The sequence below is a fragment of the Phyllostomus discolor genome, chromosome 1 (assembly GCF_004126475.2).
Source record: "Phyllostomus discolor isolate MPI-MPIP mPhyDis1 chromosome 1, mPhyDis1.pri.v3, whole genome shotgun sequence".
NCBI lineage: Eukaryota > Metazoa > Chordata > Mammalia > Chiroptera > Phyllostomidae > Phyllostomus > Phyllostomus discolor.
Genome location: NC_040903.2, coordinates 132,187,284 through 132,207,700, shown reverse-complemented (window position 1 = coordinate 132,207,700; position 20,417 = coordinate 132,187,284). Strand labels below are relative to the sequence as shown.

Sequence of the window (20,417 nt, the reverse complement as noted above, 5' to 3'; positions counted from 1 at the left end):
ACTCCATTTCTAAACTCCATTTTTAAGGTCGTATTATAGTAATAAACTATTAACCACAGTAAATGCAAATTTTCATAATTCTATAGAATTTTTTATTCTTCTTTATGGTCATCTTTCTTAGGCAGTTAGAAATTTTACATAAACCCTGAAAGAAGATAGTCATGAGTTTGTTTTTGACCAGGGAATAATGTAAAGATGAAAGCATAGACATATAACATATTTATTCCAGAAATATTAATACCTGTTTATAATAAAATATTTCCCCAAAAGTTATTTTAATATAAAAATTATTCTCAATAATTATAAATGATTAATCCATTTCATTTTCAAATAGTGTTTAGACTTGTTTGTAATAGTTGAAAACTTGTAAAAAAGTCTTGTAACTGTAGATTCTGTATGACTTAGAGCTGTTTTAACTTATACTTGAATTAAATCTTTTTCCAGTTGGGAAACATAGTAGTAAATATAACTCCCTATGTGTGAGCATCAGCTTAAACTGAGTACAGTATGTGTCTATGAGGTCTGCAATATTTTGTGTGGACTAGTGGTGGTTAATACTGGCTGCCAGAAGAGGGCGCTTTGAGGTTTATCTATTAGAACTCGATTAGAATTCCAAGACATTGGTGGCCAAGAGCCTAGACTCGGTTGTCTTCAAAATGTTTTCCTAAGGGTAAAGGCATTTCTAATATTTCTTTATTCCCTATGATTTCCTGTCTCATTTTACAAACTCATTTACAAACTCATTTTACAAGGAATAAGGCCATGTAAAAAAACTAATAGTCTCCCGCTGACAACAGAAACAGGTATGTAAGAGATGGTCCTGTTTGATCAAATATGAGGGAGGCAGGAAACTTCCTGGACTTTTATGCTGTACACCTGAAACTAATATAATATTGTGTGTCAACTGTAGTTGAAAATAAAAGAAATTTTAAAAAGTAAAATGAGCATGCAGTTTAAAAACAGTCTAATTTAGTCAATAAGGAAGTAAACACCAAGTGGAAAAGAGAAATCCCGAGGGGGAACCAGTGCCACAGAAGCCTCTGAATGACAGTGGATGGTGGGTTTCATACTTTTTGACAGGGACACGTGTCTTAATACATATGCGTGTGTGCATACACCGCACACACACCTCCAAAACAAGATATCTTGAAACTATATTTACCCTCATAATGTGTGAAAAGGTATATATAATTTTTCAATACTTAAATACAGAAAATAAATTCTAACAGGGCTTTTCAAGGAATCTAACAAACTTGATTAGGAAATGTATATGGAAGCACTAAAGGCCAAAAATAGCCAAAATAGTTCCAATGAGAAATAAGGTAAGGAGATATCTCCTTATCAGATACTAGAATTTTAATAAAGACTTAGTAATTATTATAGTGAAGTACCATATTTTGCTGTGTATAATGCACACCACATTTTTGGCCCAAACTTTCAGGGAAAAAAAACCTTCTGTTTTAATTTTTTAATTTAATTTTTATTTATATATAAAACTAATTATCATATCCAGGGTATTATTTTGCATACAGATATCATTACTGCTTTCTAGAGTTACACTTTTAACACATAAGCATAAATAACAGAATTAAAAACATTCATGTAGTTATGGAATTAGTACTACCTATGTATAATGCGCATCCTTATTTTTCCATTAAAAATTTGGGCAAAAAAATGCCCATTATACATGGCAAAATATGGTATTCATGTGATTTCACTCACATGTGAAATCTAAAGAGCAAAATAAATAAGCAAACAAAATAAAAACAGACTCATATATATATAAAGAACAGACTGATGATTGCCAGAGGGGAAGGGTTTGGGGGGGTGGGTAAAAGGGTGAAGGGACTAAGAACCAGAAATTGGTAGTTACAGAATAGTCATGGGTGTAGAGTACAGCATAGGAAACACAGTCAGTAATATTGTAATATAGTGCTACATATCATGACAGATGGGTACTTGAAATATGGGGGAACACTTTGTAAATAAAGTATGTGATTTTCTAATCACTATGCCATATACCTGAAACTGATACTAAATAATATTAAATGGGAACTGTAATTGAAAGCTAAAATAAGAAACTGAGGTACTGGCACAGGAATTGGTGAGCTTGATGGATAGAGTAGAGAACTCAGCAGCACATCATCCTACTAGTGCATCTAGTGATGCTTGATTCATGATGGGGAGGGCTGTAGAGCACTGAGGACTTCTCAATCATGGTTTTGGAAAAATAGTGACCCATAATAGGAAATACGGAAATTGGACTTCTAACTTTATATAAATATCAATTTCAGTTGGAGAATTCTGGAGAGATGATGACAAGAAAAAGTGGGTATCTGATTCCAGTGATGTGTCATTGTCTGCTGTTTTTCCAGCACATCGAGGTCTGCAGGCCGGCTCTTCCATTTGGGACTTGCCAGAGACTGCAGAGCATCCTTATCTCCCACAGATGCCTGCAGCACCACCGGGTTTGCTGCACTGGAACCTACATGGCAGGCCTGCCTGGAGTACAACGTGTCCTTTTCCCACCTTACATAGTCTTCTTATGTTGGTTTGGACATCATGTCAGATTTTCAGATTTTCAGATTTTCAGTTGTAGTTAGTGGAAGGGTTAGGGAAAATTTCATTTACTCCATCTTTCTGGAAGCGGAAGTCTCCAGGGCTGCCTCTTAACTATGAAAGAAAAACATTTTTTTTTTTTTACAATGTTACTTTATACTTTTTTGTCCCTGTGGTTTGAATATTTTAGTTGTGGAGAACACAATGATCTTTATCCATTTATTCAACTCTTACAAGTCATTTAAAACAAATAAAGATAAACACAATTCAGTTAAAACAAATAGAAATAAACTAGCTTGTTGGACAGTCCATGTTTCTTCTGATTGTTTTCATGCTTATTTGGATGGGTTGAGTGAAGAGGATGAGAGGGTCTGGGGGGTCATGAACAGTTTTGCACTGGCTCCCAGGGTGGTTTAAGGAACCTCACACAGCAAAGAGGCTTTTTCACCACTGAATTTTACCCATGAGGTCCTAATAACATGTGCTTTTTAATGGAAAAGTTTAGTATGGGCTTTCTTGTTTAAGTAAATACCCAATGAATAACAGATAGTTCCTACATTCCTTCGCCTTGAGTTGTGCCTCCCCTTATGAATGGCTGGTTTGTGGGCACCCAGCAAGACAGTACTGACAGCCTCCCTTCCTTCTTCCCTCCCTCCCTCTCTCTTTCTTTCTATCTTTTTTCTTTCTATCTTTCTATTGTTTTCTGACAGCTTTTCTTAGTTTCAGGTAAAGCCTTCAGTTCCATCCTGAGTGTGTACACATAGAAAAGATGTTTGAATTAGCACAAAGCCAAAATGAAACCAATACTCATGCTTCATGCAGTGTGTGGGGAAACATCACCCCAACTGTGCAATGAATTATTGTAACATCAGAATTGCCTGCTTTTCATTTGATAAGGTACAGCACCCATTCATGATAAAAGCACTCGGCAAAGTGGGAATAGAGGGAGCATTCCTCAACATAATAAAGGCCATATATGAGAGACCTTCAGCCAGCATCATACTCAATGGCCAAAAATTAAAATCTTTTCCACTAAGATCAGGAACAAGACAAGGCTGTCCACTTTCACCACTTCTATTCAATATAGTACTGGAAGTTTTAGCCACAGCAATCAGACAAGAAAAAGAAATAAAAGGCATTCAAATTGGAAAGGAGGAAACAAAACTGTCACTGTTTGCAGATGACATGATAGTATACATAGAAAATCCTATAGACTCTACCAAAAAACTGCTTGACCTAATCAATGAATTTGGCAAAACAGCGGGATACAAAGTCAATATCCAGAAATCAAAGGCATTTCTGTACACCAACAATGAAACGGCAGAAACAGAGATCAAGGAAAAAATCCCATTTGAAATAGCAAAAAGAAAAATAAAATGTCTAGGAATAAACCTAACCAAAGAGGTAAAAGACCTGTATGCAGAAAACTACACAACACTGAAGAAAAAAATCAAGGAAGACACAAACAAATGGAAACATATACCGTGTTCATGGATTGGAAGAATTAATATCATCAAAATGTCCATACTACCCAAAGCAATTTACACATTCAATGCAATATCTATTAAAGTACCAATGGCTTATTTCACAGACATATAACAAACACTTCAAAAATTTATATGGAATTATAAACAACCCCGAATAGCTGCTGCAATTTTGAGAAAGAAGAGTAAAGTAGGAGGGATCACAATACCTGACACTAAACTATACTACAAGGCCACTGTAATCAAAACAGCCTGGTACTGGCATAAAAACAGGCACATAGACCAATGGAACAGAACAGAGAGCCCAGAAATAACCCCAAGTCTCTATGGTCAATTAATATTTGACAAAGGAGGCAGCAACATTAAATGGAATAAGAATAGCCTCTTCAACAAATGGTGTTGGGAGAACTGGACAGCCACGTGCAAAAAAATGAAACTTGGGCACCAACTTACACCATATACAAAAATAAATTCAAGGTGGATAAAAGACTTAAATATAAAATGTGACACCATTAAAGTCCTAGAGGAGAACGTAGGTAGGAAGATCTCAGATATTTCACGAAGAAACTTTTTTACTGACGTGTCCCCTAGAGCAAGGGACATAAAGGAAAGAATAAACAAATGGGACCTCATCAAAATTAAAAGCTTCTGCACAGCTAAAGAAAACAGTATCAAAATTAAAAGAGAACCAACTGCATGGGAAAACATATTTGCCAATGATACCTCAGACAAGGGTTTAATCTCCAAAATATATAAAGAACTTACAAGACTGCACTCTAAGAAGACAAGGAATCCGATTAAAAAGTGGGCAAAGGACTTGAACAGACAATTCTCCAAGGAGGACATACAGAAAATCCAAAGACGCATGAAATGATGCTCAATATCACTAGCTATCAGAGAGATGCAAATTAAAACTACAATGAGATACCACTTCACACCAGACAGAATGGCCATCCTAAACAAAGCAACAAACAAGTGTTGGAGAGGTTGTGGAGAAAAGGGGACCCTAGTGCACTGCTGGTGGGACTGCAGACTGGTACAACCACTATGGAAAGCAGTATGGAACTTCCTCAGAAAACTAAAAATGCATCTGCCTTTTGACCCAGCAATTCCACTGCTGGGAGTATATCCTAAGAACACTGAAACACCAATACAAAAGAACATTTGCACCCCGATGTTCATAGCAGCACAATTTACAATAGCTAGATGCTGGAAGCAACCAAGATGCCCATCAGTAAATGAGTGGATCAAAAAACTATGGTACATTTACACAATGGAATTCTATGCAGCAGAAAGAAAGAAGGAGCTCCTACCCTTTGCAACAGCGTGGATGGAGCTGGAAAACATTATGCTTAGCGAAACAAGCCAGGCAGTGAAAGACAAATACCATATGATCTCACCTTTAACAGGAACCTAAATAACAAAACAAAGAAACAAGCAAAATATAACAAAAGACACTGAAATAAAGGACAGGCGGATGGTGACCGGAGGGGAGAGAAGAGGGAATTTAAGGGGACAGTGGGAAGGGTTCACAGGAACAAACTTAAAGGACCCATGGTCATAAACTAAGGGGAGGGTGGTAATGGAAGGGAAGTGGGGAGGGTGGGAGGGGGGACTGGATTGGGAGTAAAAAGGAGAAAACTGTATTTGAACAATGATTAAAATAAAAAAAATGAGAGAAAAAAAGAATTGCCTGCTTTTAACTTAAAAAGGCATCTAAGCTAAACATAACTTCTCAGACTTTCAATGGCACTATTTTAACTTGACTTGCTCTTTGTATTCTTTAAAGGAAAATGTCAGTATTAAACTGGATTGGGGGCTTTTGCCCATAGTCTTTTTGCTCAGTGTCTTCTCCCTGATTTAGCTTTATTTTTCAGAATATGCACGATCTTTTGGTTGTAATTTTCTTTGATTTTTCTATGCTTTCTACTTATTTTATCTTTCTCATCTCTAGTTTTCCTTCCCTTGTCCTGACTTAATGAGATTGCTTATATCACAGTTGTCTAACATTAGTGACAACTACTTTTTATACAGTCCTTTGTGCCAGAGCTACCGTCTCCCACTAGTACCTGCAAAATAATTCAAGGAACCAACAGTCCTTCTTCTTCTAAGGTAATTTTAAGGCTTTAGTTGCTAATATCAGTTTTGTTCTAACTTATTTTTCTCCCTTTTTTCTATTTTTATGCAGATGTTTACTTGCCTTGATTATCAAGACGAGGTATATACCTATCCAGCATAACTTTGATCTTTTTATTTCTAGATCCTTGACTTTTTCTTGGCAGTTGATAGCTCAGATTCCCCTAGCTAAATTGATCTCTGCCCCAGCCTAAGATTTAAGGTTAGGAGCCCATGGGTCCCCTAATGTCTGATTTCTAGACTTGGGCTTGTTTTTGAGCATCCATTCAAATTATCATCTTTAGGACCCTTAACTTATTTCTGATCTTCATCTTTCCTCACACAATCACATCTGCCAATTTTGTGAAATGTGAACTCCTTCTTTCCAGGTGTGGGTCCAGGACCCCAGCCCACCCTCCCCAGGGCCACATGGATAATTTGACTTCCCCTGCCTAATTGATAGTGAAACCCTGTCAATTTTGTGTTCTAAAAATTTGTACAGCCTATTCCCTCATATTAGGCAGGACCACGTCAGTTACAAATTATAGAAACTCAGTTCAAGCTAGCTTTATAAAAAAAAGGGAATTTATTCTTTCTCATTACTAGAAAAGTCCAGAGATTTTGAAGATTTGAAGTCTGAATAGGCTTCGGAGTCAATTAGATACCTCTATTAAAACAACATCCTCAGGAACCTGCCTATCTCCTGTTCCTTCTGTGCAGCCTTCACTCTTTGGCAAGCAGGGTTTTCTTTATGGTGGGAAGGGCTGCATCCAGAGCTCCAGGCTCACACAATGCTTGCAGCATGTGGCCTCTGGGTGAGGAAACTGGAGAAACTGGAGTGGTGGGAAGGAGACTTACTTTGGTAGGATTTGAGCTTTTTAGTTTGTCCTATTGATTAGATACATGAACCAATACATTGTTATATATTATATTACAAAGCAAAAATTCAACCCATAGAGATAAGCTAAGTAGAAAAAAGACACCTGTTAATTAGGCAGCAGATGGGAAGAATATGGCCAACAGTATCAAATACTGTCAAGGGGACGTGCAGGCAAAGAACTATAAGGTGTTGATTGGAGTGAACATGAGGTCAGTGATGAGTTTGACAAGGGGAGTTTTGTTGAAACTAATAGCCAGAATGTGGTGGGTTGTGAAATAAAAGGGAGATGAGGAAATGAAAAGGAGCAGAAAAGGAGGGAGCTCATAGGAGGGAAGATGTTGGAAGACTAATGGGGAGGGACCAGTAGAGAGAGAGGCAGTTTGAAGATATAGGACAGAGTAAGGCATCTGTGAAGTCATAAGAGTTGGCCACTTATTTCTCTGATACAAGAGAGGGAAAAAAAGATTCATTATAATTAGGTTTGTGTTATTGTTGTAGTGGCATGAGTTTGAGGAAGTCCTGATGGCTCTTGTTTCTTCATGAAAACCGAAGTCTGATTTCTCCAGATTGCCCGCTGAGTGATTCGGTTGGCCTGGGAGGGGGCAAGTGTGTGTGGCAGATTGCAGAAGTTTGAGAAGAATTGAGAAGATTTTATCTATGTTATAGAGATGTACAGAATAGGAAAGTAATACAACTAGAAGTACATAATTCTGTATTTCCTTTGCAGTGTTCACGACCCATTTGAGGTTGATTGTGATTTTTCTCCAGCCAAGCTCAGAGGATAGTTGGAGGAGACACAGAGATAGTCTTAGCCAGGGTTGGAAGGACAATGGAATTTAAAACTGTGCTCTCAATATGTAGTCTCTTCTGCCTTTTTTTTTTTTTGGACAACATTTTCTACTTATTCCATGGATATTGATCTGATTAAGTAATACTTATCATTTTAATTTTCTTAGAAAATTCTGTATTTCATACATATTTTAAAAGTGTTAGCTTAGAGTCATAGCATTTCAAAAAGAAAAAAAACCCTCAATAATTATGGTTACCCTCCATTTTGTTTCTTTTTGTATATATTTGTTCTTTTTTTTTTTAATTGGCTAGAGGTTTGTTTTCATTTTCCCTTTTCACAGAACCTGTTCTTACAATTATTATTATTTAAAATTGAGTGTATTTTTATTTATTTTTATGTTTTTAATCCTCACCCAAGGATATATTTATTGATTTGAGAGAGTCAGAGGGTGGGAATGGAAGAGAGAGAGAGAGAGAGAGAGAGAGAGGGAGAGAGAAACATGGGTTGGTTACCTGCCTCCCGTACACCCCAAATGAGATTGAGCCCACAATCTATATATGTGCCCTGACTAGGAATTGAACCCACAACACTTTGGTGTACAAAATGACACTCCAACCAACTGAGCCACCCAGCTAAGGCTCTTAGAATTATTTTTAATTTCTACTGTTTTTAGGCCACCGTTAGCATTGTTCATGTCTTTTCTGTTTCCTGCATTAGATAGTAGACCTCAAAGACACTTGACTTTGATGTCTTCCACAGCCAAGGGATTCAATTTATTTTCGTAAGATTGACTTAATCTTTATTTTAAACTGAGGTGTAATTAAATTAACATTATATTAGCTTCAGTGTACAACATAATGATGTGATACATGTATTTAATGTGATATGATCACTGCAGTAAGTCTAGTTGACATCCAGCACCACATATATTTATAAATTATTTTTTCCTTGTGATGAGGACTTTAAAGATCTGCTTTCTTAGCAACTTTTAAATACATATACAATACAGTATTATTAACCATCGTCACCAAGCTGCAAATTATGTCTCCATGACTTACTTATTTTATAACTGGAGCTTGTACCTTTGACCACCTTTACCAATTTTACCACCCCCGCCAAGCCCCTCACCTCTGGCAACTGCCTGTTTGTTCTCTGTATCTACGAATTCTTTTTTTATTTTTAAGATTCCACATGTAAGTGAAGCCATACAGTATTTGCCTTTCTCTGTCTGATGTATTTCACATAACATAATGTCATCAAAGTCCATGCATGTGGTCAAAAATGGCAAGATTTCCTTCTTTTTATGGCTGAATAATATCCCATTGTGTATATGTACCACATTTTCTTTATCCATTGATGGACACTTTGGTTGTTTCCCTATCTTGGCTATTGTAAATAATGCTGCAATGAACATGGGAATCCAAATATCTTTTTGAGGTAGTGATTTTATATCTTTGGGATACATGCTCAGAAGTAAAATAGTTGGATCATATGGTAGTTTTATGTTTTTGAGGAACCTCCATAGTGTTTTCCATAGAGGCTGCACCAGTTTACATTTTCACTAACAGTGCACAGGGATTCTCTTTTCTTCACATCCTCATCAACACCTGTTATTTGTCCTTTTTAACACAGCCATTCTAACTAACAGGTGTGGGGTGATATCTCATTGTGGTTTTGACTTGCATTTCCCCACTGATTAGTGATGGTGGGCACTTTTTCATCTACCTGTTTGCTTTCTCTATGTTTTCTTTGGAAAAATGTTTATTCAGATCCTCTACCAATTTTTAAATCAGATTTCCTTCCTTTTTTTTTGACAATTGAATTGTATGAGTCCTTCATATGCTTTGGATACTAACCCCTTATCAGATATATGATTTACAAATATTTTCTCCCATTCTGGTTACTTTTTCATTTCGTTGCCTTTACATTTATTGATGGTTTCTTTTGCTGTGCAGAAGCTTTTTAGTTTGATATTCCACTTTTTAATTTTTTTTTGTTGCAATTGCTTTTGGAGTCAAATCCAAAAAATCATTGTCAAGACTGATGTTAAAGAGCTTACAGCCTATATTTTCTTTTAGGAATTTTACGGTTTCAGGTGTTATGTTCAAGTCTTTACTGCATTTTGAGTTTATTTTTGTGTATGATATAAAATAGGGTTCTAGTTTCATTCTTTTGCACATGGCTGTCTAGTTTTCCCAACATCATTTATTAAAGAAACTATCCTTTCCTCATTGAGTATTCTGGGATCCCTTGCCATAAATTAATTGCCCAAGTATGCAAAGGTTTATTTCTGGGCTCCGTTTTGTTCCATTGGCTTCTGTGGGGTTGACTTAGATCTTAATGTGTGATAATTTTCCTTTATACTTTGTAAAAGAAACTAAGGATTTTATTAAATCTGCCCTAGCTTATTTTGTTTAGGACTTACATGTATGGCTTTTTCCATTCTCAAAGAATCACTGGAAAAGTTTTTACACATTCTATTTTAAGGGTTAAAAGGCTGTACTTACTGGAAAAGGAATGTAGAATAGGGAGCTGTCACATACATCTATTGTATGATTTGTGAAATTCCAAGTAAGAACTGATGTTTGAATTGTTATCCAGGTAGCAGCTTGGTAGTTTTGGGTATAGCTTCATTGCACAGTACTGACTGGTATGAATACATAGAGCTGAAGAGGTTAATTTTCTTTCTGCAAAAAATGTTTTGGTGAAGTGTTGGTGAGTGGGTTCGATAATGGGCACATGGGCATTCTAGTAGGCTGCATGGGGAGGCGCATACCATTATGGCCTGTGTGAAAGGCTATTTGACAATATCAAAAGCCTTAAATATGCACATACCCTTTGTTACAGAAATACTGCTGCTAAGAATGTGTCTCATGACAATAACATAAACAACAGTGCAAAGATATGTGTATGTACATATTTATTGCATCATTATTTAAAATAGAAAAATAGAAATAATGTAAATTTTGAATAATAGTAATTCATACAGATTTTGATATAGCTATATAATAGCTGGCATGTTATGCAGGTATTTTATAAAAACATGAATGCATGTATGTGTGTATATATATATTTAGTATAAGGTATTATATATAATATACTTAATATTTTTACTAAATATTAAGTATAATATTTTTATACTTAAAAATCTAGTACACCTGATACTAATACAAAATAATATTAAATGAAAACTGTAATTGAAAAAAATACTTAAAAATCCAGACAGATGTTAGTCAAGGCAGCAGCAGGATATGGATGGCAGACTCAACTGAAGTAATTTGAGCGGTGCTATAGAGAGGAATTATTTACAAGGTGTAGGCAGGACATAGAGAAACAAAAAGGAATAGTACAGAATCTATAGCTGATAAAAGTGTGGAGGATAGGATGGGCTTACCACAAGCCTAGGCTCATGAAAGGGCCAAAGGAAGGGGCTGCTATGTGGGAAGGCCTTTGCATGGGGTTTGTGACTCTCTCTGAAGGGATGTAGTCTTCCCACAGCAACTCTACATTGTGGCTGCTGGGAAAAGAATATCTTGATCTTTCTTTCCCCTTTTCTTCCCCTATTGTCTTAACAGTGTTCTTCATTCAGTGAGCATAACCAGAAATCAGACTAAAAAGGAGTTCTTTGATATAGTCTGGTTAAGTCAGTCTCTAAAGGCATAGAGCAGGATGGACAGGATTGTGAGTGGATCTAGAGAGGCAAACAGGTGTCCAGCTCAACAGTTGTACACTGACATATTAATAGACCTTATCCCAGTTAGTGGATTGGAGTTCAAATACTTGTGTTTTTCTTCTGACTTTTTGAAAATGATCACATGTGACTTGTATAATTTTTTAAAGTTTAAAAGTTTTTTTATGTTAATAATTTACCTTAAATTGTCTGAAAATCATGAGCTTGCTTTGCCAAAATTCAGTTCTTTGGTACCTATATAACCGAATACCTTCCATTAACCTTTAACCCTTATTGATTTAAAAATATCCTCAGGTTTCCTTTAGTTAGAAGACAAGTTTGCCTAATTCCAACCAATGTTAACATTTGGGGATGAGGGACTTCTGGCTAAGATGGAGACATAGGTAGATACACTTTGCCTCCTCACACAACCAAAATAAGGACACCAACAAATTTTTAAAAAACAACAAGAAACCAGAACTTCTAGAAAGTCAAACTGTATGGAAGTCCAACAACCAAGGAGTTAAAGAAGACACATTCATTCAGACTGGTAGGAGGGGCAGAGACGGGCAGCTGGAGTGGAGAGGACGTAGGGCATGGTGGTGGACCCAGTAGGTGAGGTGGCTGCTGGCAGACATGAGCTGTCCCACATTTGTGTGCAGATAAACTGGGAGGAACAACTGGGAAGCAGGGCAGACAGAGCAACCCAGAGTTCCAGTTTGGAAAACTGAAGTCTAAAAATCTCTGGCTGTAAAAACCTGTGGAGGTTGCTATGGTGGGAGACACTTGCAGCCTCACAGGAGTGTTCATTGGAGACACCCACAGGGTCCTAGAATGCACACAAAGCCACTCACCCAGAAACATCACGAGAAGGACCCAATTTGCTTGTAGGTAACAGGGGAAGTGGCTGAAAGCTGGGAGAGAGCTGAGCAAGTGGCATTGTTCCCTCTCAGACCCCTCCCCCACAGACAGTGCCACAACACAGCAGCTTGAGTTGCCCCACCATGGCTAATACCTAAGGCCCCAGCACTTACAATGTAACAGGTGCACTGAGACAAAGAAATATGGCCCAATTGAAAGAATAGATCAAAACTTCAAAAATAGAACTAAGTGATGAAAAGGAAGCCAACCTATCAGATGCATAGTTCAAAACACTGGTAATCAGGATTCTCACAGAATTAGTTGAGTATGGTCACAAAATAGAGGAAAAAGTGAAGGTTATGAAGAGTGAAATAAAGAGAAATGTACATGGAGCCAAGAGTGAAGGGAAGGAAGCCAGGACTCAAATCAATAGTTCGGACCAGGAGGAAGAACTAAACATTCAACCAGAATGGAACGAAGAAACAGGAATTCAAAAAAATGAGGAGAGGTTTAGGAACTTCCAGGACAACTTGAAACATTCCAACATTGGAATCATGGGGGTGCCAAAAGGAGAAGAGGAAGAGCAAGGAATTGAAAACATAATGAAGGAGAACTTCCCCAATCTGGTGAAGGAAATAAACTTTCAGGAAGTCCAGGAAGCTCAGAGAGTCCCAAAGAAGTTGGACCCAAGGAAGCACATACCAAGGCACAGCATAATTACATTACCCAAGATTAAAGAGAAGGAGAGAATCTTAAAAGCAGCAAGAGAAATGGAGACAGTTACCTACAAAGGAGTTCCCGTAAGACTGTCAGCTGATTTCTCAAAATAAACCTTGCAGGCAAGAAGGGGCTGGAAAGAGGTATTCGAAGTCATGAAAGGCAAGGATCTACATCCAAGATTACTCTATCCAGCAAAGCTATCATTTAGAATGGAAGGTCAGATAAAGTGCTTCCCAGATAAGGTCAAGTTAAAGGAGTTCATCATCACCAAGCCCTTATCATGTGATTGTTAAAGGGACTTACCGAAGAAAAAGAAGATAAAAAATATGAATAGTAAAATGACAACAAACTCACAACTATTAAAAACAGAACCTAAAAAAAAACAACACAAACTAAGCAAACAACTAGAACAGGAACAGAATCACAAAAATGGAGATCACACGTAGGGTTATCAGTGGCAAGGTGGGGGAATGGGGGAAAAGGTACAGGGAATAAGAAAGATAAATGGTAGGTACAAAATGGTAGGTACAGTTGGTGGTGGTGGGGGGGAAGTTACGAATAATATAGGGAATGTAGAAGCCAAAGAACTTATATGTACAACCCATGGACATGTACTAAGGTGGTGAGGAATGCAGGTGGGAGGGGGTGTGCAGGGGAATAAAGGTGGACAAATTGGGACAACTGTAATAGCATAATCAATAAAATATATTTTAAAAATAAAAATTAAAAAATAAACTTACAGTTTTGAGTTAAAAATGAATATAAGGTAGTCAATTGTTATATCTATGTATTATATACTATATTTTATAATCAATTGTATTTCTATAAACTAGTGATGAACAATTAGATTTTGAAGTAAATAATTCTATTTATATAGTTTCAAAAATATGAAGTGCTTAGGGATAAATCTGACAAAAGATGAGCAACTCTTATATGCTAGAAACTTTCAAATATTACTAAGAGAAATTAAATGCTTAAATAAATGGAGAGATATACCCTGTTATGGGTAGTTAGACTCAATATTGTTAATATATCAAGTGTCCCTAAATTGATCTACAGATTCTGTGCTATTGCAATAAAAATCTCAACACATCATTTTATATAAATTAACAAGTTGATCTTAAAAGTTTATCTGGAAATGAAAAGAATATAAAATATTCAAAACAATTTTCAAAAACAAGCAAATAAACAAAGTTCATAGGCTAATGCAACTTTTGTTCAATGTTTATTATAAAGCTGCAATAATCAAGACCGTGGCCTTGGGGTAAAAAGATCAATGTACTAGATGACTAGAGCAATGTAACAGAGTTGAGAGCCCAGAAATACACCCATACTCTTTAGGGGAAGAAAAAAATGTTTTTAACAAATAGCTCTGTAATAATTGGCTCTCTATCAATAAATGCAAAAATGTACCTTGATCAATCCTTTGTAGCACATATAAAAATTAACTAAAGATGGCTTATTGAGCTACTGTGAAATCTAGGATTATAAAATTGATAGAAGAAAATACACAAGAAAATCTTTATGATTGTAAGTGCAGTAAAGATTTCTTACATAGGACAACAAAAGCACAATCTACAAAAGAAAAACTCGATAAATTGGACTTCATTAAAATGAAAAACTTTCCCTCTTCAAAAGACACTATAATAGAATGAAGAGACAAGCCACAGATTGGAAGAAAATATTTGCAAGTCATACATCCAATGGAGGATACACAATTCAATTTAAAAACATGCAAAAGATTTGAACAGAGACATCACTAAAAAAATACAAACAGAAAATAAAGACATGAAAAAATGCTCAACATTATTCATTTAGGAAATAAATGCAAATAATCCTTCATTTAGGATTAAAATCATAGAGTCCCACCACACACTTTTAGAATGGTTAAAATGAAAAGACCCACTGTATCAAGAATTGGTGAGGATGTGGAGAAACCAGAACTAGTATGAAAAATGGGAATCTAAACAGGTACAACCACTTTGGAAAACAGTGTGGCAGTTTCTGAAAATATTTACATACTCTTACCATATGATTGAGTTATTTTGCTCCTGGTGTTTACCCAAGAGAGGAAAAACCTATGTTCTTACCAGAAAGTACCTAGATATTCATCAAGTGAATAAAGAAATTGTGTTAATATTTATGCAATGGAATACTACTTAGAAATCAGAAGAATGATATTAATACATAAAACTACACAAACGAATCTCAAAATAATTACGGTAAGTGAGAGAAGCGAGATACAGTAGTACCACTTTTGTAAAATTCTAGAAAATGCAAACTAATTTAAAGTGACACAGTGTAGATCCATGGTTGCCTGGGGGTGAAGGAGGTAGAGCTGGGGAGGGATGGGAGGAGAGAACACAAGTGGACATGAGTGAAGGCTCTGGTGGTGATCGTGTATCTATGTAAAAGTTAAAACTTGCCCAGCTGAATACTTCATATAATTATTTTATTGTATGGTATGCCCATACAATATGGTTGTACCTGAAAAGTTTTTGTTTTAAAGATGACATATTTGCCCTGGCTGGTGTGGCTCAGTGGACTGAGCGCCAGCCTGTGAACCAAAGGGTCACCAGTTAGATTCTTAGTGAGGGCACATGCCTGGGTTGTGGGCCAGGTCCAGCAGGGGGCGCACGAGAGGCAACCACACATTGATGTTTCCTCTTTCTCCCTCCCTTCCCCTCTGTTTAAATATAAATAAATAAAATATTAGAAAAAATAAAAATGTCATACTTATTCTTTGTTATTTAACTAGTAGCAAGTTGTAGTTGTGATGAAAAATCCTTAAAATATGTGTTGGAGCTGATTTTTATGTAAAATGTTAGTTTGGGAGACACAGAAGTTCATGAAACCATTTTTTAAAAAAAATTTTCTCTGTCACTTTTTTTATTTTAAAGATTTTATTTATTTATTTTTAGGGAGGGAAGGGAGGGGGTAGAGAGAGAGAGAGGGAGAGAGAGAGAGAGAGAGAGAGGGAAACAGAAACATCAATGTGTGGTTGCTGGGGTTTATGGCCTGCAACCCAGGAATGTACCCTGGCTGGGAATCGAACCTGGGACACTTTGGTTCCCAGCCCGCGCTCAATCCACTGAGCTACGCCAGCCAGTCCTCTGTCACTTTTAATGAAGACATAAGTGAGCGAGCAGCCTCCACAGGCTGTATTCCAGGCCTCCTACCCTCTTTGACATGTAGGGTGTAAAAGGAGGGGACGTGGGTCCATAGGGACAGATTATTGCTGACCTTTTCATTGTGAGGAAAAGACCATAACACCCTGGTGGGGGTCAGCCCTGAGTGTTCCTCTCCCAAAGTTAAGGCAGGGAGGGGGATATAAACGTCCAGTTCTTTCAACCCCCAGCTCTAGAATGGCAGAGGGCAATGAGGCCATGTCTCCTGGGCTGGCTGGGAGAAGTAGATGAGGAACAGAAGCTGCACCCCTGTGCATCTGCTGTGGGGAGGGAGAGGCCTGTCCCTGCTCAGTCCTGACCACATAAGCCCTGGTCACAGGGATAGGTTGGGAGGACAATGACGGATGCTGCACAAGGTGCAGTCCTGAGGCACTTAGGTACCTTGCTAGAGTATGTTTCTAAGTTGGCCTTGACTTTGGCAATACCTAGAGCTCTATTTTGCTGAACTGTACAGGGCAGCCATTTGCCTTTGGTGTAAGAATGATACCAGAAGTTGGAGAAGAACCCAAAGAAGATGGTACCATATATCCAGATGAGGAGCATAATGACTGGGTACTGGTAGTTACAGCTGGGTGTGAAGTAGTACTGGGAAATGGGCAGTCAAACCAGGGCAAACTGGATCAGCTGGATGGTTGTCACATGCTTTTTCCACCATAGGTAGGGTTGAGCCCTAGGGCCAAGGGCAGATAATCCATAGTACAGGTACATGATGGCATGCACAGAGGAGTTTACCATGGCAGGGAAAGAGCCCTTTCCTCCTGGGGCAATTTTTACTCCCTGAAACCAGCTCTAAGGAAGCACTGAGTGGTGGAAGACATGTAGGAAGGTCACCTGCCCATCTTTTTTTCCAGAGAATAAAGATCACTGTGTCCATCAACTCAATGAGCTTAGAGAAGAGAAAGAGCGAGGCCACTCAAATCATCCTTAGTGCCTCTGGGTTGTTGGAATAGTCTAAGGGTCACAGGGCCCGGCATAGCTATTCCACCAGCCAGACGTCAGGAACTGCATGCTTCCTTGTCTCCTGGTACAAGTCCACAACAGCCACCATCCTGGCTAACAACTCAGTGGGGGGCCAGGCAGGCAACAGTGGAGGGCTCAAAGGGAGCAGGGCCACAGAATAGTCCCTAGGGCCAGCCTGCCTGAATTGAGAAAAAAAAATGATTCCCTTTGAGTGATATACTGCAGTGTTACCTTGCAATTACCCTTTGGTTATTATCCATGGAGTGTTAGCTAAGCGTTCCAGAGCAACAACAAATTTCAAAATCTTTTTTCTTTCAATGTTATAAATAATAGTGATAAACACTTTCCAATGTTCACTTTGACAGAATGTGAAGACACCTGAAATTGGCTCATTATCTTCTGACTTGTCTCCTTTCACATCCTCAGCAGGCAGTGTGCGTGTCACAGAATGCTAAAAAGCAAGCACATTGAGGTGGCATCTGGCTGGTTGGGTTCCTGGCAGTGCCATGAAATTTTCATACATACACAAAGGGGCTTTCAGAAAGAAACTGCAGATTTGCTGCCTGTGAAATAATTAACTTATTTTTTTATTTGATACAAATAACATGACATTTTTTGAAGCTCAGAATGCAAAACATACTTCTGTACAGTAAACATTCTGGAGCCTGGAAATTCTTAATAGCAAATATTCTTCAAGAAATTGTCTTAAGGGTCATTTGTGAGTTTTTTTCTTCCTTTGTTTCTACTCTCAAGTTAAATATTAGTCCAGACATTAAGATAGTTCCACTTAAAGATAGTTCCACAGCTTTCTTAACCAGTGCATTTTAGTGCTAAAGGTATGAAATCAACCTCTTTTAACAATGTGTTTTTAAATTTTTTAAAAAATATTTTCATGTATTTTTTAAGGGGGGGGGAGAAAAAGAGGGAGGGAAATATTGATGTGAGAGAGAAACATCAATCAGTTGCCTCTCTCACACTCCCCAGCAAGGGACCAAACCCGCAACTGAGGCATGTGCCCCAACTAGGAATCCAACAAGTGACACTTTGTCTTGGGACGACAAACCAACCAACCGAGCCACATTGGTCAGGGCTACACTGTGTTTTGTATGTATTCTTGAAGGGTTTCCCTCAAATGCCAGTTGCCTCCAATTTCAGCTTAACTATGGTAGCTGACACGGAATCTAAGAAGGTCACTTCTGTTGCATTTAAAAAATGAAGGCATTAAGGTCTCTAAAGATAAAACAGGGATGCATAGATGTTAATGGACATTATCTTTTTTCTCTCTCTTTTTAGTCTATTATATATATTTATGGCTCATAAGGAGCACATGTGGCTGGCATTTCTACTTAGAGCCAATTGGTGCAGGTGGCTTGTCACTTTCTAAGATAGCTATTAAACCTCTTTCTGTCCTGACTGCACTGTCCTAGGCTCATTGATATTCTTACATTTGTTTGGTTTTCAAATTACATATATATAAGTAAAGATCTTGCACAATACTCATTAAATTATTTTAACCTTTAAAAGTTGCCTTTGTGTACATATGTTTTAAACAATTGTTCTGATAGTAAACTATGAAAAATGCAATGTATATTCTGTACCTTATTTTTCAAGTCCTAAAATTATAGATAAACTCTGTTGGTGTTACTATAAAGTAATTACTAGTTTTTGTGTATGAGTTATGGCATAGCACTCAATGCTTGGTAATTGGATATCCATATATTTTGTTTTATTTTTGCTCTTGGCTAGAATAATCTAGATATTTGAAATATTTGTGTCTCTTCTTTTTAAGGTGAAAACCTTGAAATATATTTACTTTGAGTATCACCAGAGTTCAGTTCTACAGATAAAAAAACAGTGACCATTATCTAAAGTTTAATACAATTAAATTATATCTAAAGGATCTTTGCATCTCCTAAACATTTTTGAATCTTAGTTTAGGACCTTAAAACTTTTCACCTGGACTCTTAAAAAATCCTTTCATTTGCTTGTGTTGAGCTCAGATTGTAGAGTGGCTACAGTAATTCCCCCTGGTCACGCCCTGTGTAATCCTCTCCCTTGGAAGATGGATTGGTAATCAAGATTATCCTGAATGAGCCTGTTTTAATCTGCTGAAAGCCGTTAAAAGGCCTTTCCCATGTGAGACTCTCTTCCTTGCTGGCTTTGATTTACTTATTCCCTCTTTGCCTTGGTAGGCCCTGGAATTATTTCTCAGCATTCCTGTTCTCTTGCCTCTGGGTATACTGTAGGATGGCACTTCCCTTCCCTATTAGAGCTAGGTGTGAACATGTGACCTATCTAGGCAAATAAAAACAGAGCAGAACTGACATGGGTCTGATAGGAAGAGACTTGAAGAAATAGTGTGCAATTTAACACATCTCCTTTTCTTGCTATGGCAAGATGATGGAGTCTGTCAGTCTGGGTCCGGGAGTAAGGAGACATGAAAAGTCCCCAAGTCAATCCAACAAGTTTTGTGAGCATCTACAAGCTTTGTTGTTATAACCCATCAAAATTTGGGGGTTTGGGATTCCTGTGGCATAACTTATATTAATATGGTCAGATACATCACTCCCTCTTATCAAGGTATATGCACTATAGGACTTAGCAGCTCAAATGTCTGACCTCTGTAGATAGTGAGGTGTTTCCTATTGGGAACGTCCCTGCCTGGTATCAGAAGCTGTAACCCCCACCAAGGCTAAGGCTGAGGGAACGACCTTGGAAACGTAAGCCACCAAGGAGACAGGCTTATCTCCCTGGCAGGAGCGCTGCTTCTGCTACTTCATCCATAACTGGCCCCCAGTGCTTGGTCGGTTAGCCAATGACGAGTAAGATTCCCCAAGAGGGGAATGATCCAAGACAGGCACGATCATGTGGGAGGCCCCCAAGGAAGGACTGTGGAGACTACAGCAAAAGGGGGTGATGGACCCTTGCCCCTCGGCTTTGACAAAGCCTGAGTCCTCATTTGTCTGTGAGAAAATCTCCTTATTTCTTGGTTGCCTTAGTTCCCTTGGTCCACCTAAGCCTGAAACAATGACAGGGTGGTGCAGCTCCAAGCTGAAAAGGGCGGGTTCCCCAGGTTATCAGGCCTAAGAAAGAATATGTAAAATCCTGTGAAACCTGTTTTGTTTAGAATGCTCTCAGTTGAATGATAAGGGTCCAAGGAAGAAGTAAGTTTGTTCCTCAAAGTTTTACA

The 20,417-nt window shown here is 37.8% G+C and overlaps 1 pseudogene; it reads right to left on the bottom strand.

Moving 5' to 3' along the window:
* Nucleotides 1-16,555: 16,555 nt before the first annotated feature.
* On the bottom strand, nucleotides 16,556-17,590 carry LOC114492065 (annotated as a pseudogene).
* Nucleotides 17,591-20,417: the final 2,827 nt, after the last annotated feature.